This window comes from Pyrgilauda ruficollis, unplaced genomic scaffold, assembly GCF_017590135.1.
Source record: "Pyrgilauda ruficollis isolate IOZ18807 unplaced genomic scaffold, ASM1759013v1 scaffold24, whole genome shotgun sequence".
In the NCBI taxonomy this organism is placed as follows: domain Eukaryota; kingdom Metazoa; phylum Chordata; class Aves; order Passeriformes; family Passeridae; genus Pyrgilauda; species Pyrgilauda ruficollis.
In genome coordinates, this window is record NW_024523648.1 from 17,037,161 (window position 1) to 17,047,023 (window position 9,863).

Sequence of the window (9,863 nt, forward strand, 5' to 3'; positions counted from 1 at the left end):
GTGGATTACCACTACCATTCAGTCATAGGTGATGGAAAGGGAGAGGGGTGGGAACATGTTTTAAATATTCCCTTTTAAAACAGAATTGTAAATAAGCAGTACTGTGTTATTTTAGACCTGAGCTCTGCTATCTGTAGTGGTTAGAACTAGGAAAACATGCTGCTTTCTAGTTATGCTGCTGTTTCATTGTACCAGCACCATGGGGGAAAAAAAATACATCCGTAAATTTTTCTAACATTGCCCACTCCTGGGTAAGCATGCTTGATGTGTAGCAGTTCTCGTTTCTGTATATGTTAGTGTGTACATGTGTGTTTTCTTTTTCCCTTATGTTCATTGCAACTTATTCTTCAGTTAAGTCTTGCTGAGCCCCACTAGCTCTTCTGAGGATGATTACTGGAATATGCATTTTTAGGTAGGGTTGCAAATCCATCTGTCTACAAATATAGTTTCATATGAACTGCAAACTGTACTGTTACAAACTCAGCTATGTTAGATTGCATAGAGTTATTTTACCTACATGTATTTGGACTGAACTATGTCATCATAATGAAGTTAAAAAATTAAGTATGGAATATTTTTGTAAATAAAAAATACCTGTGCAGCTGGTATTTTAAATTTAAAATGTATTATACATTAATGTTTCAGAAAAAAATGTTCATATATGTGTATATGAATGTGTCATTATGCTGAAGGGCTCTTGATTGGGCAAAATAAACTATTCAAATCTCTCCTGAAACAAGTCTAGCTTACTCTTTACTTCCTGACCAGTTACTTTTCTGCTGGCTGGAGCAGCAGGAAGGAGTGAGTTGTGCTTTGTAGCAAGCAGAGCAGCCTGGCTGATGAGGAGTAGCCCTGAAGGACCCCGAGAGGTGTGAAATGGTTCATCTGCAGTGGTATCCCCAAGCACATCTAAAAATGTTCTGAAATGTGTATACTGATGGTGACAATGTGAAGTCCTGTTACCTTTTTAAGTTACCAGAAAAGTTAACGGCATTCACTGTACAGACTCAGTAAAGCAAAGTATTTTCTGTAGCTGCATTTTGTCAGTGTCTATTAAATGAAGAATCCAGTGTGTAAAGGGAGAAGAGATGAAACTGGTATTTTTTTCTTTGCCATATTTAAATACAGCAGATGGATTATTTTCTTGCATTGAGGCTCAGCTTTGCCACCAAGCAGTTTCTAGCTTGCAGTCTTATTAAATTTGCTGTCTTTTGTTGCTGGGGAGAGAGGGAAATAGAAACAACCTGGCTTTGTAAACATACTCTCAATGGTGGGGAAGTAATGAATCCGAAGAGAGGCTTGGGCAGTAAATCTGAGAAGTGAAATTGCTGTACCTTGGAGAAATTTTTGGAATCTCTTGATGTCAAATAGCGAAATATTTCACTGTTGGTTGTTTTAGTATGTGAGAATACAGATTCATCTGTGGGAAAAGTCTGCTAGTTCCAGACTACTTGTTTTTTCTTTAATATCTGGTGGTTACACATAATGAACTGGAAGTTCTGCAGTGCATGGAGTTATAAAAAGGATAATGCATTGGAATTAAAAAAGAAAATTATCTTCAGTTTAATTGGATTCAAAATATTTGGAGCTGTCACACTGCCTCCAGCTACTCACTAGGTCTGGTAGTCTCCAATAAAAGTAAAAAAGCTACAGTAGAAGTAGCTCCCTCCTATGGGTACTGCACACACCAATGGACTGACAAGAGAGGAGTGCCAGTGAGGTTGCAAAATGAAGCATTTTCATTTAGTGAAATTCAGGATTTTATGAGGCCTATATTAAAAACGTGGTTCCTTTGCACATCATGTGCTTCAAGAGTTTTGGTGCCAATGCACTGTAAATTAAATGCATTTGAGACCTACAGACATATGATCGTATGCCCATCAGCACTTTTCTTACCCTGATTTTTTTGAATTGGGAATTTTCATCCAGGCAGGGTCACTGAACCGGCCCCTCCTTGTTGCCCACTGGCCTGTGAGTGCTCGGTGGTATCCCTGATCTTGGCTGCTCCCTCCTCCTGCCTTGTGCGCCTGCACTGCTCCCTTGGCCTTGGGTCAGCCAAGCAAGAGGCACTGTCTGCTTCCTCTTGCAGGAAGCATTCCAGCCTGGCCTGAGGAAATGGGATGTTTTCCCCCACAGTCCTGCTCTGAGGTGAACCCACAAGAGCAGGATGGCAGCAAGCACCAGTTTCTCACCTCCTAGTTTGCTGGCTGATTTTTTAAATGTGTAATTAATGTTCCCTCAGTGAGTGCTTGGGGGCTTGCATATGCAACTCATTATAGTAGCAGAGCTCTGCTCACTTGCTGTAGCAAACAGCTTTCTGTATTTGCCAGCCACAGGTGACAATCTGGGCTAAGGCTTGTGCACAGGCTGCTCAGAAGGAGGAAGCTGTCTTCATCGCCACTGCCCCTGCTGAGACCTGGGGAACACTCCTTTAGCCTCAGACTCTCCTTTGGAGCGGTTTGATTCCAACACTGTTCAGAAGGGCTGATGGGGGACTCTAGCAAAGCCACAGTCATGATACAAATGGAAAGGTTGAGGTGTTTTGGAGCAAGTAACTGCATTTTTGTATCTTGCTACAGTCTCAGTGTGAGCAGGACTTGTTAGACAGTTGAGTGTTTGAAGGGGTTTGCAATCAAAATGTCAGACTGTGCGTATGTTTTGGTAAATTTAGGACCTCCTCTGCCTAATTAAGCAGACATAATGAGAAATTTTATATAATTCTGGTTTCTGTGGTGCAAGACACTCCTGGAAAGAATAATGTGGAATGCAGTCTCCCGTGACAGAGTGAACAGAAGACAATTTCAAGCTGGTATCCACTAATTCTCCTGTGCACCTGCAACTCTCAGCACCACTTGAGTTAAGTACTTTTTACCTGAGTGTGTCACGTACTGACTGTGGTGCTTTTTCTTCCAGGATCTCCAAGAACACAGCACAGTGGTCCAAGGTCTCATGAGACTTCTCTTCCTTAGAGTTGCTGTCTTCAGACTGAGTATGCATGTCTGTTGTTCAAGATATATGGCAGAACTTCATATTAATTTACAGAAGGAAGAACTGTTGTGTTTTTCTTTTTTAAATATGAAAGGGTTAGAAAAAGGACTAATCAAGGTCATTGCATCATGGTTTCTTTTTAATATGATTGAATATAAAGTCAATTCTAGCTGTGAACTTAGAGGCCTTTTACCTCCCATTTTTGTCCTTAGCAGAGCAGTTATTGCTTGGGTTTGAGAGTTCCCAACCACTTCAAGATTTTTTTCAAGACATTCTGGAAATTAGCTCCTTGATCTACTGTTTCAGTTAAACCCCTTCAGAAAACTTGGTTTTACACTTTTTTAAATATAATTTGTAGTCAGAACAGGATCCATGGAAATTGCATTGGCTTCTAGAGCTTTCCCTCAGTTCTAAAAGGCCAGTAGTTGGTTTGGCTCTCTGTCTGATATGCAACGCCTTGCTCTTTTTAGGATTCTTCTGTAAGCAGCTTCTTTCTCTCCAGTAGTCTAGTCATGCTGCATGAACCAGTTTTGGCAAGTAGTCTGTGGGTTGTAGTCACCAATGCAAACTTCCTCCAGGTAAAGAAAACTGAAGAATATCTAAATATGGCTGGGGCTATGAGGCTCTAACACCAGTATCACAACTACTTGAAGGTATTTAGTAGATCATGGCCTAAGGAACAATAGAAAATCTGTTAGTATTGCAGTATTGCATCTGAGGCCTTTCACTATTTCAGTGTATTTCCATAGTAGGAGTGGGGGTGGCTGAAGTGGATGCAGAGTTTAGCAAGGGTTTTAACTCAGACTATCAAGATATCTTTCAAAGTATAAGGGGACAGGGATTGGCTATGTCCTGGAGACATTGACCACGTCCTGAAGAGCAAATTTCAAGCCTGAAAACCCCACTCCTTTTGATTTCACCTGGGAAAAAGGCAAGGCCTAATGGTGGTTTGCTCTATTCCCCCACTGAACTGATGGGAAGCAATTGCCTAAAATTTTTCTTGTAGGTGTTAAAGGAATTTCTTTATATTTGTGCTATAAGCAATAAGGTTGTCATTTGCTCTCAGTCAAGAGTGTGGGTTGCAAGTCTTGCTTTATCATTGAACTACTACTGTTGGTCTACTACCTGATTGTTCCAGGCAATGTAAAAACATGAGGAAAATGTGGATCTGAGCCTTGGGTCCCATAGGCTTCAGCCTGGTAAAAGAATTTGCAACATAGCTCAGAGAGGCAAAGAGGCAGAAACAAGAAAGAGGCTTGAGCTGGTTGGCACAGCACTGATTCCCTTCTTGACATGTTTTTGCAGCTATTGTTCCAAAGAAAGTCTTTCAAGAATGCATTTAAAATGAGAAAAAGTGACAGTTTGTGTATTTACAGGGAGCTGCTCCCTAACATAAACAGCATGGAAAAAGAGATGTTGGACTGTTTGAAAAATCCAACCAGAGTGGTAGTATTAGGCATAATTCACTGATCATGAGAGACCTGGCATCCCACTGAAGGAGCAATGATAGCTCTGGAGGGGACAGGGTGCTGAGAGGACAATGGGCATGGAGACAAGTTGCTTGTGTTTGCTGCTCTCAAAAAGAGGGAAGGCAGCAAAAGCCTGACAGCCAGCTCTGAAATTACCTCTGTGGCTGTGTTGTGTAGGGTGGTGTTTGTCAGAACTGGAGCAGAGCATCTAAGTGAGTGTTGGCATGAAGCTTTGTCCTGGGGATGTATACAACAGAATTTGCTTTAGGAGAGGGGCACAGAAAAGGTCCCACGAGGCAGCAGGCAGCCCCATTGTCAGCACCTGGAGAAAGCAGCTGGAAACAATGCTTGAAGGGACACCTGCTTGACCAGAGGACCTATGTTATCCCAGGCATCACTTCACATATGGACACTATCAGACATGGGCCACGTGTTTCCAGTCACGCCTGGAGATGACCTGTGTTTTGTGACTGTCCTCAAATTTGTCTGGCAGCCAGGATGAGGAGAACACTGAACCCAAGGCTCTTCTGCTGGGGGTGAGAAACTGAGAGCCAGAGTCTGACACTGCAGCCTTGGCCCCTGCCTGCAGACCAGAATTTCTGTCCCCCTCAAAGTGATGCCAGTGGGGTTCTTGTCCTTTGTGGATGGTGGGAGGTGACTCCATGTGTGAGTCACTCCTTGTGTGGTTCTGCTGGCTTCTCTGACTCTCACACTGGGGTTCTGACCACCAAGATTTCCCGTGGCTGTAGCTGAATGTGAAGATACAGCCTTTGATTTTTAGTTCTTTTTCTTTAAGAAAAGACCCCTACCCACTACTGCTCAAGGCCAAATTAACTGGCAGTGTTTCTTAATGTTAAGCAGATCTGCAGCTTACTTCAGTGAACTGATACGTGGCCTCATCTGTCCAAAGAACACTGCAGGTGCAAACACCCTCTGGTGCAAAGAAATTGATTTGCAGAGCAGACTTTCTTTTGGCCTCACAGTTGCTGTTCTGTAGGTCTGCTGTGCCTTGGGACACTTGCTCCCTGCAGGCAATGCACGTGATACAGGAGCAGATTTTTTCTTGATTCATTCTCAGAGTTTTCAGTGAAGTGTCACATTTTGGCTAAAGACTTGTGAGACAGGGCTTTCGTGGGCATGCCAGGTTTCTGAGCTTCACTGCCAGGTCTCTGTGAGTGGGATCTGCAACAGCCTCACAGCTTCGGCAGCGAACGTGCCCTGTAATAACAAGTCGGGTTGTTCTCAGGCACCAGATGGCTCTTCATGGGAGGAGTACTGGTAATACTGCAAGTTAATAAGCAAAGAGTCATCCCCTTCTCATCATTACCACCCATCCTGCTCTGGAGTGAAATAAAAGCCCTTCCTGCTCCATAGTTTTAATTAAAAGCTGTGCTGGTATGTTATAGGGCATCAAGAATGACTGAAATTGCAGACTCCTCTTCTCCTACACAGGATGATTTACTGCATAGGAAATGGGAAGTTGTATATCTTCTGACAGCATTATCCCTTGCTCCTCTGCACATGGGAGTAATGCAGTAACTAGTATGTGCTGTAGTAAAACTTCCCATTAAAAGTTCCTGTATAACTAAAATATGAGTCTCAAATTTCCACTTTGAACGAGTCGCTTAAAAGATTCACACACTCAGCTACTTTTTATATTAACTCTTCCTATCACTGTGTAAGGTACAGGAAAACCTTTCCTTTTTTTTTTTAGGAAGGTTTCTCTCCAAGACTTTGTCATTTCTCCAGCAGCCACAGTTTTCCCATCAGGTGCATGAAGAAGATACTGTTATACCGTGAGGAGGAGAAATGAGAGGCAGCAGGATGGGATGTGTAGAGTTTGGGATTTTGCAGGGCTGTTGCCCCTGCTTTGTGCCCCCTCCCAGGTGAGGTGACCCCTGGGGCTAGACAGGTTGCACAAGGGACTGGGGTACACAGGACGGGAGTATTTAGAGGGACCTGGGCTCGGGAACAGAATTTCCAGTGTAGGAGGGGCTGGCAGGGTCCCAGCCAGATCTGCTGGAGCCCAGGCAAGGTGCAGCTGTATTTTGGACAAGTGAGGGATGGGAAGAAGCAAAGCCTGTGGAATGCCACTACAGGAGTGTTGTGTGCAGCTGGTGAGTTCAAAGGTGGAGGGTATAAGCCAAGGATGGCAGGAAGAAAAAGCTCTGTGTAGGGAGAGTTGCTGCTCTGATGGCTTGCTGGGATCCAGTGTCATGTTTACCAAACACTGGGCATCCCTGGATACCTCTGAGATGTGGTCTGGCTTCTCTGACTCTTCCACCTTATGCTACTACCCTTCAATTTAATTTGTTCCCTAACCAGCAGAGTACAACAGAGGCAGCATCTGTGCACACAACCTTTCACCTCTCTTAAGTTCTGAGAAAATCTCCCAGGGACAGGAAGAACAGCACCAGTCTGTGGGTCACCCAAAGTCTGACCAAATCAAACACTTGGATATGCTGCACACTGTATAATCCTACTCACCTCTAATTTGTGTTTGCCAGGAAATCTTGTTTCTCAGAGGATACTTTACACACTTGTGATTACTGCCTGCCTGGAGGGGGCCAAGAGGCAAAGCAAGAGGAAAAATTTACCCCAAAATGCATAATGAAAGCAACAGTGTGGATTTTTAACATAGGTCTGATGGCAATGAAGTGAACCTTGGGGGATTTAGCAATTATTATGGTTGATCAATAGCACTTGACAAATTATGGGACTCAGTGCAAGACAAAGCTGTATCAGACAGCAACCTTTGCTATATTGTAAAAACACTGATAGAACCATCCCAGTCTTTTCTGGAACTGAACAAATCAGCTTTTGTCAAAAGCACAGTGGGGTACTAGGCTGCTTGCTGGTCTGGATTCAGAGACATCAGCCCTGTGGTTTCTCAGGAGTTTTTTAAAAATAAAAACAAAATGCCTTTACTTAGCTTAGGCTGCTATTATAAAATGTCATTGTGTGTAGATTACAGATTTTGCTATAGTCTAACAGTCAATCTTTTCCATATGAGTGCATGCTTTTGGCTGGAAAAACTATTATCTGAATATAATGGCTTTCTTTTCAAGCCAAAAGCTAACTATGGAAGGCACAGCCAACTGAAATGAGAAACACTGCATTATTTCAGTTTTTGTAAAACTGCTCTTATTTCTGACAGTGGTTTTGCTGAAGACAGTGATTTTGCAGAAGAGATGCAATCTTTTTAAAATAGACCACAAATAATGGCTAAAAACTGAATTGGAAGCAGAATAAATAGAGACAATTAATTCAACTGGAAAAGGCTAATTTTCATTCTGATTACCCATGGTAGCACAGAATTATCACTTAATGCCATTACAAGACTGTAGGATAAGGAAAAAGTCATAGAATTCATTTGATAAAATAAATGGTACAATGCATGTGCTATTCACTTCAATCTGTCAGTAATTATTCTCCACTGTGCTACACAAAAATATTCCCTTCCAGTTTGAACACAGTTTCAAAAGCCTCATTAGGAACTTTGAAACATATATGTGGGTGATGTTCCATCCTCCGTGTGTCTGTTTGTGTCTTTCTGCCTTCACCTTCCAAACACATATTTGGAAACTCTTCTTGGTTTGCAAGTATGTTCACGTGTCCCCTCTACATTCTGAAATACTTTGCTGAGGCTATTCCTCAAACTTCAAACAAATCTTGCTGCTTCCCTTCATCCAGCTAATTTTCCAAGCTAAACCACAGTTAATTAATTTTTTGTCATCCTACTGTTCTGGACACGTTTCATTCCTACCACCAGCTGCCAAATGAAGTTCCCTGTAAGTGGCAGCTGTCACGCAAAATTGGGTCTGGAGGAAAGTCTGTGCTGTGCTCTGCTGGGAGGACCCAGGGGTGCATGCAGCACGTGATGCTCTCTTGGTTTCACACTGATGTCCCCTGGAAATTGCAAGAATGCTTTTAAACAAAAGTTCTCATTTGTATTGGTAGCGTCTTCATTTTCTGTTTTAAAGCATCACTGTCTAAAAGCTTTATTTCACTGTAATACTGATCTTTCCCACGCTGACTCATGTCTGCCAGACCAAACACTCTCCAGGCCTCAGCATTTCTGCCATGGGGTGTGGGTGTGATGGTACAAGTGGGACTGCTTTTCTCATTCTAACAGTTAATGACCAGAGAGTGAATCAGAATTTGGAGGGGATTGCTTCTAGTGTGATGTGAAATTTAAGAGAAATTGTAAGTTGACGTTTGAGTTCAAAAATTATTTGCTCAGCGTAGGCAGCTAGACAGTATAACAGCACATAACATTTGTTTTTCTGAGAAACTGACATAAAGACCCAGTTTGAAACCCTCAGTGCATTTGGATCAGACAGTACTGAGAAATCAATTCAAGAAATCATATAAACAACTGTACCTTAAAAAAGTAAAAGTAAGTAGTAATTTCTAACTGGTTCAGCAGTGTGCTCCTAAAAATATTCTGTTAGATGGCTGAAAACTTTTTCAAGCTTGCCTTTCAGCTTATCTCTCATCTTTATAGACTCTGGAAAGGCATGTTAGTCTCCAGGCAATGAATATGATTTGTTTACTCAAAGAGCTCCCTGAAATCATAAAGCAGCATTACTGTATGTTATTAAAAGATAAAAAATGTATTACTGTCAGGTGAAGGGTCAATGTCAAATCCTTGTTGTATCAGGCAAATTCAGATTCAAAGCTGAAGCAGTCTTGAAGATGCTCAATTGGAAATGTCGTATTCAGTAAAAATATCTCATGATACCACATTGTTTCCTATGTCTGGGTCCATCTAGTGTTGTCAGGAGAGAAATATCACCCTAACATTCACCTGCCTGTCAATTTACCTCCCTGGATATTTGCAATAAATTACAAATTGTACAACAACAACAACAAAAAATGTTAGAGAAAGGCCATCCTTTTAGTGCGTGAGCCCAGGCAGGGGGAGAGGAGAGCTGAAAGGCCTTGTTGGAGTCTTTGTCTCCTTCTGGCTGCAAGAGGGAGTTCTGTACTGAAAGGAGACTTGAAAAATGGCATTGGTACGTACTGTATCTCAAGGGGAAGAGGCAATAAAAGTAATTTCTGTCAAACAACTAAGCAGATATGACTGAATATTGTAAGAAGCCATTCAGGCAGAAGTCAGAAGTCATTTTCACGTAACTGCATTCCAGAAAAAATATCCTCTAAGTTTATACTGCCGACTTGATCGAGTCCTGCGTATGTCTTTTCATTCCATTTTGCATGGAGCCTTCTTCATAAGGGTTGCTACAATGCATTTTGTGGAAACATTGATTATAATCTGCATAATTATTCTTGCCCGGAGAAATTTTAAAAAATATATAGGAAGTCTGCTTGAAGTAGTGATAGCCACAATGATGTAATGAAGGTGAAGTAGCACAACTGTAACTCTTTTTTCAGAAACTAAAC